This window comes from Calidris pugnax, unplaced genomic scaffold (assembly GCF_001431845.1).
Source record: "Calidris pugnax isolate Ruff unplaced genomic scaffold, ASM143184v1 scaffold32, whole genome shotgun sequence".
Classification (NCBI taxonomy): domain Eukaryota; kingdom Metazoa; phylum Chordata; class Aves; order Charadriiformes; family Scolopacidae; genus Calidris; species Calidris pugnax.
In genome coordinates, this window is record NW_015090783.1 from 10,579,509 (window position 1) to 10,585,731 (window position 6,223).

General features: G+C 43.3%; 1 long non-coding RNA gene across 1 annotated transcript; it reads right to left on the reverse strand.

The window, feature by feature from the left end:
• Positions 1 to 691: 691 nt before the first annotated feature.
• LOC106899796 lies at positions 692 to 5,476 on the reverse strand. Its single transcript, XR_001414084.1, has 4 exons — positions 5,367 to 5,476; positions 1,891 to 1,987; positions 958 to 1,065; positions 692 to 824 (listed from the first exon to the last, which is right to left on the reverse strand). It is a non-coding gene; the product is annotated as an uncharacterized LOC106899796 (long non-coding RNA).
• Positions 5,477 to 6,223: the final 747 nt, after the last annotated feature.

Consider the following 6,223-nt stretch of genomic DNA (forward strand, 5'->3'; position numbering starts at 1 on the left):
AGCTTCATTAATGGGATATGTTAATCAATGGACATACCTGAGACTTCAAGCTGTGGCAGTGCACTATAATATTTGGGTATTTGGCTATTTATCGCCAAAGAGACTTCATTAAGTTTCACTTTCAGCACTTACGCCAGACGCTGTTTGGAAACTATTTGCAGACAGAGGGACAGAAGGCAGACAGATATTTTTTCACAGGCTTTGGAGATACAAATTTTCTCCTTGTCAAGTACAACTCAGATTTGCAAATGGAAATTTCATCAAAACCACCATAATTCATCAAAGAAAGCAAACATTTCTGTAACCAAATCATTCCGGCACTCCACTGTTCTGGGTTTGCTTGGTTTTTTAATGTTTGCAAAGAATTTATTTATCAGACAACTCCGTTTCTGGGAGGGGGGTGGCAAACATTCAATGAGATTAATTTCCCACTTTCTAGTGTCTTGAAAGTCTGTCCTTTATATAGGGTTTTTTGTTGGTTGGACATGGTATATAGCAAATGATCTTTATGTTCCATGGCAAACTGGATTTAAATGACAAGATCTTCTAAATTTGAGAAAGTCACCGTGAAAACCCTGCTTTCATTTATATTAAACTGGGTTCTTTCTCAATGAACTCATTTTAGAAATGAAGGAAACATTCCTTGCAGTGACAGCTGATACTTACATTGTCATTCATCTCCAATTATTTTGTTCATTCACACGTTTTCAAGACCAGTGGGGTGCAGGGGTTTGAACTTGCAAAACACAAGAAGCCGAAAAAGCCTTTGAAGATGCTGGAGACTGTGAGATAAGGACACAAATTGGAAGTGTCTGCCAAGACACCTAAAAGCGAAGATTAAGACCAACAATTTTGAAGGTATTTGAGCATTTTTCACATGTTGAGATCAGTTCCAGATCATGGTCTGATATTAAAAAGTACACGGTGGCATTGCCAGAACCAGTAATTGCTGCTCACCTTTCACCCTCCGCTGCACATTTCCCATCCAGGCCAAAGTGCTCTTTCCACTCATTTGTGCCAGGAAAACTCTGTGACCAGGCATTGAACCAGACAGAGGAACTTCTCCTGCTTTAAACAAACAAACAAACAAACAAACACACACACTAAACCTTTTTTATTTTCTTTCTTTTTTTTTTTTTCTTTTTTTTTTGTCAAGTTGCATTGCTCCTCCCAGCTGGTTCCCAACCACAGCAGTAGCTGTGCCAGCGCAGCAGAAAGAACAAGAGGCCAGGAGACAACAATGTCTTAAACCAATGTTACCACCAAGCAATTTGTAAGATCAAACCACAGGCTAAATCTCAACTAAAAGCTTTTCGGGTTCAGAGTGAACACCTCTATTAAGATGAATTAAGCAATTCACAGTGTTCAGAGCTGCAGTTTCAAATGTAGTTTAAACCTTTATTTTCAACACTTACTCCTGTAGCAAAAATGGCCTGAAAGAAACCAGATAGGAAGACCATTAATTCCAGGTTTCTGTAGAACAGGTTTTTTGTGTATATTTTGTTTAATACAAAAGCATATCTCTGCATTGCAGTCACTACCACCGTGACTCCACTAAACTGCAGAGATACCAGAACTACCTTAAAATTCACTAGTGTGGGTCCTGATAACCATCTAGTCTCAACAGCAGAGGCTCAGCACGGACTAATTTGTCCTGACAAGATTATTTGCAAATTAGGTGAGGAGGTCAGACAGCTGCCCTATAACCACACAAAAATGTAGTAAAGGTTGGCTCCAGGTTTATACCCTACCTACTTTCTAAATGTTCTTCACAGGGCGGTCGCTTCGTGTGCCCCCTCAGTGCCAAGTTTCACCCACTCTTAGACCCAGTTTCAGCCAAGAATATGGTTAAATGCCTTGCTCAGGCTGAGATTGCAGGTGTCTACTCACCTCAGTTGGGCGTCGTTCAGCTGAATGGGAGGAAACAGATCCTCAGCTGGGAAGACTTGAGTGTGGTGATGGTTAACACCAGGCAGAAACTGGATCACTGGAATTAAACACACGTAAAGCCGAGGAGGGTGGGAGCAGGTTTTGCCTTGAACTAACAACAAAATGGTTTCTAGATGTTTATACATCATATCTCCACGCTAGATGTAAGAGCCTGCCCCATCTGGAGGGCTAAACGAGTCAGATGATGTTATTGTGAGAACAATTTTGGATCACAATCAGAACATCCTCCTCCATGATGCTCCTCAGAGGGTCTGTCTCTGTTTTGTCATGCGGAGGCAGGAGCTGCCTGTCAGTGAAATGAGCAGAGGACAGAGGGATTTCCCACACGAAATGATCCAAACCCCACGGACTCACATGAACCCATCCCAGATGTCTCAACAGTTTGTACCGACACGAGCGTGGCCAAATGACAGAAGGAGCTGGAAGAGGGTTGACACTTGTCTTTAATTCTCAGCTTTCTAGTCTAATTGGAAAACAAATTGCTGGAGTTTATTCCCTGCCCTGTATTTTTGGAATCTGGGAAGCACTCACAGAAGTGAGAGTGCCTGGTCTGAGCCATTGCACACCCAGAGGGCAACATCCTCTCAGTCCCACATGTCTGTAGAAAAGGTGTCTGGCCACTAACACATAGTTGCATCATGGACATATCCTACATGTCACCATATGTAGATGGGACACAAAAGCAGCACACACACCAGACTGACCAAAAACCTGTGTGATCTTCCAGTACCATCACAGGAGCAAGAAGATGCACAAGTACTTAGGACAAGAATAAGAAATGCCATTCTGAGTCAGGCCAAAAATGAGTCTAGCTCAGTACCTGATCTCCACCAGAAGGCACGGGCAGGCTGCTTAAGGGAGGACATGAAAACCAGGTCCTCCAATGACTGACCTTTCCCTGTAACACCTGGCTATCATTTTTATGAACGTATTTATGACTTTGGCCATCGTATTCCTTGGCAATGACGTCTGCATTCTATTTAGCCACTCATGTCCCAACTTATTCCCTTGTATTTGTTCTAAACAAATTGAATTTGAAAGGTTCTTCTGGTCATCCTGACTCCAATGCCTCCTTTATGAGAGTTGTTGAGGAAGTTTTTCAGTAAAATTTCATTGAGAAAGCTCAATTGTGTTAAACTGAAATTTCTCACAAAATGAATAGAAAAGATTCAAAAAGAGTACATTCTCGGGTCCTGCATGGAGTTTCTTCTGCCACTCCGTGTATTGTTTTTAGGGTTACCATGTGTGATGTGGGTTATATGAGTTTCACACTACTTGCAAGTATTTAACCATGTGTCCTAAACCTGAATGCTTCCAGGAAGAGAAGCTACAGAAGCCCCTCTCAGCCTTCCACGGGATCTGAGCCACTCGGACCCAACAGGAAGACTCTGGCTGTAGTCCATGATATGAATAAGGTAGAGATCTGAGTTTTGATTTCCCATCTCACAGCCACATGCCATCAGCACTGGTTTATTCTGGGGTGATTGAGTTTCTTTTTCTAGTTTCAAGTTCTCAAGTTTTGCTTGCTCTAAACTAGAACAGATATGAAAACCCTTTCTCATTCCCAGTTCTGTTCTCCTATGTGCGTTTCCTCTTCACTTGACCTTCACTGTCAAACTTCTACTTCCCCAGATCTGCCTTTGCTTCTCCAGCTGCGATCTACTTGCCCTCCCAAAACTTACTTCTTTCCTGTACCTCCATATTTGTTGAACAAATTTTTGCCCTGTTATTGCAGTGAGGTTTCCCTCACTCAGATCCTGATACTGACTCTCTCTCCCTGACACCTTAGGTCTAATTCTGACAAAGGCAGATGGATGCAGTACAGATTTCTTCACCTAAGCCAGCATCATTAGAAAATCTTTACAGTCAATAATAGGGAATAGAAATTTCCAAGGCATGATTCAGATTATCCTGAAGTGAATCACTGAACTGGAATATGGGTGAGTAAATCATGTAAACATCTACAGTGTAAACAGCTAAACTCAGAAGAAATCACGCCTTCTCTCTTTGCTGAGACTCCTCTTGGCCACAGAAGAACGTCACGCGCTCCGATTTGTTCCTTGTTATTTTGTAACGATACACGCAAATAAATTATAACTTGGCTATCTACTAAATCAAAACTATGGATAAACCTTTTTTTCACCACTTCAGGAACAAGCCTTTCTTAATAACCTTGTGCATTGAACAGTTTTTGTAAGACTCCTGCTCACCAACTGGAGAATTTCCAAAGGTTGTGGGGAAGGAAGCAGTGCTAAGATCCTGGGGCCCTCCCTGAGCACCCTTTCTACCACCTCCCATGTCTGAATAAGAATCTGAACCCCAAACTCACAGTTCTGGTGTGAAAATGGCCTGGGGATGGGGCTGTCCCTCAGGCAGGCAGAGGCCATTTAGGACAAAGTTATTTGTAACCCTTAGAGTAATTCTAAAAGCTTTTTAGGTAAAGAGCTGAATTGGTTTCTGTCTGAGCAAATCTGACGCATAAAGAGGTAGCCCCATCAGGAGGTGACATAACCCAGATGCCACAGTGACTTGACACTGACTTTACAGCACTCTAGAGAGAGGAAGCAACTTCCCCTTGATCAGGCAACACCCAGGACCTCTCCTGCATCACTGAACACTCAGAGACGCCCCATCCCGCTCACCTCCCCCTAGACAAAATGAAATGTTGTCCCCTATGCATCATTCATCAAAGCCAGGCCCCGTAATTAATAGCACCATTTGTTCAGGGGATTTCAACAGGTACTGAAATCCAAAGCATCAAAGCATGGCCAGTCTCATCCTGGTCTGGCAGATATAAATATGCCAGGAGGACTTCACAGACAGGACAGTGACTCGGGAATCAACGTCCCTCTAAAAGGGGTTTTAAAGGTCTTTCAAAACACGGAGATACTGCAAAATAGGTTCTCGGCTTCAGCACTGATGACACTAAGAAAGCAGTTTTTGATTTTTTTGAGGCAAGATTTAGGGCTGGAATTGTCTTCACAAAAAAAGGGAACAGCCACAATTACAACTACCAAAGCTTCAAACACTCAACAAACTGGGAGCAGCAAGGTACCATGCAGGCCTGATCGTGCTGCCTTTCCCTTTGGCAACACCTCCCATCACAGCAGCAGAAACACAGGAGTGGTTGTTACCAAGAGGCTGTTGTCCACATCAGAGGTTCAGTCCAGGCCCTACCAAGCCAGAGACACAGAACTTGGTTGGAACCCCTTTCTTCTACCACTGCAGCACAGAATGGCTCAGCCCAGCACATCTCAGCCTCTTTCTTAAAACTCCTCAGCTTCTCTGGAACAATTTTTTGGGGCCTGTGGTTTTTCAGCAAAGTGGAATTTAAAGAACAAAACCTTGGTTCATTACATCATGGCTCCAGTAATGTCTAGGAACATTTTACATTTGATAAAACCTCCCCAGATTACCTTCTGAAAGCCTTGCGGTCAAGTCACAGGGCTGGAAACACAAGAATGATGTAAGTAACCACTGAATAGCTCATAGCTCAGTTCTCTCATGATGTTAGCAGAGAAACTTGGGAGAGGCATCGCTCCTCCTTCATGGAATGTGGTAATTAGCTGAAGTCAAGGAACTGTTACGCCTATGGAAAGAGAGGAAGAATGGCCTGGAGTTAAGAGATGCTTAGTCTTGCTTTGGCAGAATTCCGGGTCCAAGGCTGCCCACAGTGCCCACTCTCTGCAGGAGTATTGCCCCTTCTCATCTACCCCCTGTGGCTTGGTTCCTCTGGGTATATTATCCCACCTCCTGCCCCTCTGGTCTGGAAGCTCTCTAGGGAAAGAAGGTGAAAGACCCATCTTTGACAGTGAATTTGTAGGGTGTGAGACTTTGCTCTCCACCCTGGTTCTTTAAGTAGAGGTGAACCTTCCTTAAAGTGAGGATTCACGCCTGAAGCTTGGTGATATGGGTGCTAGAGCACGTGGTCAGAGGGCATCCCTTCCAGCCTGAGGGGTTTACAGATCTTACCTCTGTTAAACCCAGATAAAAATGGCAAAGCACAGGGAGATGAAAAATGCCAAGCTACACAAGGAGAACCCAAGGTAAACTTTTCAAGAAACCCTTACTTTAAAGGGAATCTCTGTTTCATCCTTGTACTTACTGCTTTTAGAAGACAAACACTTAATTTCACAATGTATTATTAACTGGATAAGCCCTGTGCTTTGGTGGAGTACTGTACTCTGCCTAACAGAGACAAAGTGTGAACCTTAACTCTTCACATAAAGCCATGTAAGTACAATTTGTGTATTCAACAATGTAAGGATGGGCA